At 43.6% G+C, this 6,000-nt stretch overlaps 1 protein-coding gene across 1 annotated transcript in view; it reads right to left on the minus strand.

Annotated features, from left to right (window-relative positions):
- Positions 1-6,000, minus strand: part of LOC103777767 (protein kinase C eta type-like) — a gene marked incomplete at its 5' end in the record, with an annotated part of 45,940 nt that overhangs the window by 36,257 nt on the left and 3,683 nt on the right. The gene's annotated exons all lie outside the window — the stretch shown is intronic.

The raw sequence follows: 6,000 nt of genomic DNA on the forward strand, positions 1-6,000 counted from the left end.
CCTTCCATGCGGGTTGGCCCTGGCCCCAAAGAGACCCCAGTGGGAGCAGTGCTGGCAGAAGCAGCTCTTGCTCCACACTCTCGGCAGTGCTGTGCTCTGACCTTGATGGTGGGTGGGCTGTCTCTTTGGGAGCTTGGCCAGCTGGCATGAGTCAGAGTAGCTCCTTGGCTTTCTCATTTATCAAGGCTGGGCAGAGAAGCAAGAAGCAGGAGTCAGCTGCCAAGATCTTTGCTCCCTTCTGTGCTCGACAGTAGCTGAAGGTGGAAATCCTGGCTGTAAAGCCGCTGTCTGGGCAACAGGTTTCAAACTAGTGATAGGAGAAGTACTGGAATTGGGGCCTCCAGCTAGGAAGATTGGTTATAAGAGAAGATGGAAAATTTAAGAGAAGGTGCATGCAATGGTAAAGGCTCCATTAAGCTGGTAAGATTGTGTCAAAATCCCCAAAACACAGGTAAGCATACAATTCCTTAACTTATGGTCAAGAGATACTAGCAAACAGAAAGACAAAGCACACTAATTTAGCTTTTAGGCACAAGTCAACAAGGACATGGGACCTTGCTACATTTTGATACTCAGATAAAGGTCAGAAGGAACGTAACCAGATCCAGAGGTGGGAGGAGAAAGCCCAAAGCCCACAGGGTAAATGTCACACACCAGCCTGGGCTCTGACACGGGTGCCACGGAGCCTGTGTGCCGAAACGCGCTGCAGCCACGCCGGCGCACACGGGTTTCCTTAAAAGCCCGTGAAGAGTCTGAAGGGATCGCTTTCCACGGCCCCTTCTAGCACACAGGCTTGCTCATGGAACAATTTCCTCCTCTGAGCTTGCACAGTTAACCCTGCTTGTCAAGGCACCACTGCTGCCTTCCCTGAAATGCTGTAGATCAGAAGAGGTTCAGATGCAAACATTCACAAACTTACTGGATCCACAGCAGTGTGCCTGCATCGAAGACCTGGCTATGAAATAACCTCTTCCAGCTGGAAGCAGTTTTCCTGACTCGGGAGCACTTCTCTACTATGCTGCAGAGATTTCTGGAATTGGCTCTAGATGCTAATACTAAACTGTGCTTGTGAAACTTTAATTGATTCAGAAGAACTAAGCTCAGAGCGTGGAGGATCTTCATGGTTTTGAATATATCATACCTTGTACATGGTTGAGACTTGAAGGCTTGCTCCCATTTCCATTGTTGTCAGCTGGAATACTACCACCTGCTTTAGTGGAATAATAATCGGGCAATAAATTCTGAGACTAAATTGTGCCTCGAGGCACAGCCTCATAAAAGGGGAGGTTATTTCTGTATCAATTCAGACAGCTGATGACTGCACTAGACTCTACAGGTGTTATAACAGTGCACTGTTGATATTAAAAGTTGCTGGGTGACTTTACAAATCTTCTGTTTGCATAAAACCAGGAGTACCTACATGCTGTCTGTCATAAAGAACAGTATCTGAACATTGGGATTACTGACCAAGGTAACATCAGGTGCAGATCTTGCTACAGCCAAAAGAATAAGTCAGATTCTCCCAGACAGCTACAGCAGTTGCTACAAGCCAAGTATGACAACACCACCGATTCTCTCATTGTCTCACTTACATACATAGTAGCTTCACCCGCTGCAACGTCACGTTGCAAGAAATCTTCCATTTCAGCAAGTCAGAGGGAGCAGATGCAACAGCATTTTGTTGGCACAATCATGGTTTTAAAAAAAATTGCACAAAACATTTATTAAGGCTGACAGAGACCTTTTCCTCAGCTATATATATCAGCCTTCCTAATGCTAGCTCAGGGGTCACATTCTCTGGCATTAATATTGAAAGTTTCCTTGATTCTAGGTGGGTAGAAAGATCAAAGGGATTGAGCAATTATGGAGATCTCAGAGGAAAAGTTTTCAAAATTGGGTCCTAAAAATCATGGACCTGAATGCCCTTGAATTCAGGGAACACGTTAGAAATCAGGCGAGCAGTTCTGGCTGAAAAGGCAGCAGTAATACTTAGGGGCAGTTTATAAAAATAAATTTTACATAACATCTTAAAATCTATTTTTTTTTTCTCCTTCTCATGACTTTCACACCTTTAAAAAAAGATTGAAGAGGGCAGGAAAGGCAGAAAAACAGACTTTTGTGTAGAGAAGATTGTTTCTTGGTTTCAGAAGCTCAAACCTGAATGTTCCCAGGTGCTCTGTGACTTAAAGCTTGAGTCTTATGCTGGTCTCCTTACTTCAAGAACTTGGCTGTATTTCTAGCTGTTTAAGTTGCACCTGCATGCTTTTTAATTGTGAAATGCCTTCATAAGGATGTAGCCATGAAAAGAATGATGGGACACAAGTCATGTCTAATCACTTATCCCTCCATGGATAAGTAGTATTGCTTATTCTTATTGCACCAGTACCAGAATTCCTAACTAATACCAAGCTCTCATTTCAAACACTCAGTAAATGAGAGTCCATGCCTGTATGAGTGTGTAGGACACAAGTTATTGCATGCAAATATAACAGCTACACCAAAGGAGAAGAACAGTGAAAGTACAAGAAACTTGCATTTAGGTAAAGGTTATCCAGCCTTGGGGCAGGTAGGTGAGCTAGAAAAACTCCTGAGGCCCCTTCGAGCTCTGTTTTTTCATTATGTGCAGGGTTTGCAGGTTTCAGATCAATCCCTTTAAATAACCATAAAGAAAAAGTAGACACTAGCTGAGCCAATAACTTCTGTAGGCTATTCAGTAGTCCTTAGTCATGTGGAAAGTTGCATTAAAGTTCACAGACTATATACAGTGGAGTCAATGGGGCACAGAGATCTAATATGTGGATCTCAAAACAGGACTACTCTTCGTAAGCATAACTGTAAATCAGGACTGAACTGTCCTGCACAGTGACTGATTGAACATGACATGGAAACGTGAGAGGCTGGCTTTTTTTCTCTGCACTTTCCATTTGACCAAGTGTGGAGAAGCAACACTAACACTCCATGCCAGAGGCTGTAAAAGAACCCAGCTTGCAAGCATGCAACAACCACATCTGAGTGGAAAACAATGTGGAAGATGTGCTGTCTAGAAGCACAAATCAGTCTACACGGGCTGTTGACTGTCAGATAAGATAGCTACTGACATTACTACACCTCTGACCCTAAGAGACAGTCCTTTATCATTTTCTAAAGCTGAATGAAGCATTTCCAGAGGCTCATTTCCACCATGAAAATGTCTCTTCTTCACTAAGCAGTTGCAGAGATGGGGCTGTTGGTTTGCTACTCTGTGCCAATCTGCAGTGTTTAGCTGATTTGCTGCACTCATTCACTGTAAAATCAGTTTAGATTTCATTTTTTCTGCTGTTCTCATAACATAGTACATCCTTCATTTTGTTTTGCTTGCATATATCTGCTGTCACCTTCAAGGCCCCAATCAAGGAAAGCACCAAGTCTAGCAGCTCTCCTGAATGGAGGTCTCGAAGTGACAGGGACCAGATCTCAGAGCTGAGGTTAGGATGCTCCATGCAGTGCAGACTCCACCCGTTCTGGCACTGGCTGAGCTGTTTCCCACCCATTCCTCTCAGGTGCAAGCAACATGCCTCTGCCCACATGTACCATATCAGAGCAGGGAAAAGGGAGACATCCAAAACAGGAAAGACTACTTACAGATGCATCTACTGTAGCTCATTCAAGCAAAAACTTTCAGAAAAGCTTAAAAAAACCTCATTAAGCAACAGATCTATCTATATTTTTTAAGAAAACAAAGCTACACATAGCACCTAAGCAAACCAAAGGTAATCCCTGGAAAGCCCTCCAGCTAGCCAGTTTGCCTTGCTGGTATCAGTCACAAATCCAGTTCCACTGCTAATTTACCTCCCTGGGGACAGCTCCTTGACTTCAGGGGAAACAAGATCTGACTCCAAATGTGAAAAAGGGCATGCAATGAGAATAAATAAAACCACCAGTTGCCCCCCACCCAAAAAAACAAACCAAAAAAAAACCAAAAAAAAAAAAAAAACAAACCACCAAACCAAACCAAATCCCCAACCACCAAACCCCAAAGAATCCAATAGAGGGAGAACATGACATTTCCATGTCTGCAACATCCTGACCCACAGAAAAAGAACCAGCATGCTAATAAGAGTTGCCCTATGGCTGTATGTAATTAGGAAAGGCATTCAGCTTCTGTTTTCAGCATATAATTTTTAATTGATTTTGCTGAAAGAAACTTCAGTGTTGTTTCAGTTAATAAGAGCCTTTCCAGCAAAACTGGTCTCCGTAAAAGGCTTATGTAAACCTTCCTTCAAGTGTCACAGGCTTATTGTTTGAGTTGGCAGGAATTAACCCATTGCAAAAAGCCCATTCCCTATAAAAGCCAGCAGTCATGAGACACACAGCTGCAGACCTGACAGGTCTCCTACACTAAAGAAAGGTGACAATTTCAGAGAGCTGGCTAGTATCCAATCTTTCCAGATCCCAGAGGAGATGGAGCTTTTCCCTGTCGTAAGGAATACCACACACATGAAGGTGATGCTTTCAGGTAACACACAGAAAAGTAAATACTTCCTGTTAACTAGCCTATATTATTTTCCCCAAGAGCTAGTGTTCAGCCCAAGGCAAGACCAGGTTCTCATCTGCATAACTGTATAATTATCTTTTGCCTTCCAAAGGGACCATGTATTCTATTAAATATAATCAAGTCACTGGACCTACTTAATGGTGGCAGGTGTCACATCAGAGCACGGGGACTCTGTGCACACCATCCCACACTCAAGAGGCATGATGGAGCACAAGTGGACTTCAAGCATCTCTAGAAGGGCCAGTATCCTTAGAAACACCAGTACAGACAAGGGCAGTGGAATAAGCTAAACAGCATGAGCCCTCAGGATAAAGCAAGGTTCTTCAATCAGTCAACAATCAGTTCTTCTCCCAAGCTCTCCAGCCCAGCCTTTTAGCTCCTCTGGCTCTTGGTCATTACCTACATGCTACACTATCTATACCCTTAATGATGTATCTGCCACTGTCCTTGCCAAGCAGTGAGGTGGGGCACACTGGTGTCTCTACCACACAACTCCATACCTAGGGTTGGCAAAACCAGCATTAAACTGCAAGGGTGCAAAGATGACACTGCCTCTACTTCCAGACATAGTTCAGGTATGTCACCATGTTCTACATTCTCCATCACCTCTGCAGGTAGCAGGGACATGTTCTGAAAAGTGACCATCTCAGCCCAAGCATCCCATCAGTCAGACAATTGCAGATAGAGAGAAAGGAGATTTGTCACAAAAATCAAGACCACGCCATTAGGTTGTGTCAATTGCTCTATGTTGCCTCTAGACAGGCCATTATCTTTCCAAAATGTAAAAGATTTTCAGGGAAAACCTGTAAGCCTCCTCCAAAGAAAAAAAAAAAAAAAAAAAAACCAAACCAAAACCAACCACACACCCAATCAACAACCAAGTTTAAGAAAACATTTGCATTTGCCCTCAGTAGGCAGGTACGATGCCCTGACTGAGAGACACTACGTAGGTGATCTTGGCAAGTGGACCCACCCACTAGCAAAGCTGCTGCACATTGAAGGTTTGCATATGAGGGCAGCAGGGCAGAGCAGCCATTCTCACTGTAATGCTACGTGGAAGGAAAAGTCCTGCTTTTAAAATAAACCCGTATAATCATTTAGTAGCTCTGTGTTTTTTAGAGGACTATGAGCAGACTAGCTCACCTGCACTGAGTAAGCCACTGTGGGTTCTCACACTGCTCAGACGTGCATGCTGTTTTGTTTTGTTTCTGGCACCAACAGAAGCCAAAATATGCTTCCCCACCCTGGGAACTACTGAACTGGAAAGTGAAAGTCGGGAGCTGCCTCAAGAAAAATAGCACATACAAGTCTTTAGATAAAAACCACAAACCAACCTACCTACCTGCAGCAGGAGCCAGCACACTATTTTCTTTTAGAAGTAAGCTTGAAGAAAGTGGTAGTGCAAGAATACTGCCCTGTGAACAAAGATTTCATCTACAATAGCCTTGATTATTGCCTAACTCTTT

This window comes from Merops nubicus, unplaced genomic scaffold (assembly GCF_000691845.1).
Source record: "Merops nubicus isolate BGI_N331 unplaced genomic scaffold, ASM69184v1 scaffold29428, whole genome shotgun sequence".
NCBI classification, from domain to species: domain Eukaryota; kingdom Metazoa; phylum Chordata; class Aves; order Coraciiformes; family Meropidae; genus Merops; species Merops nubicus.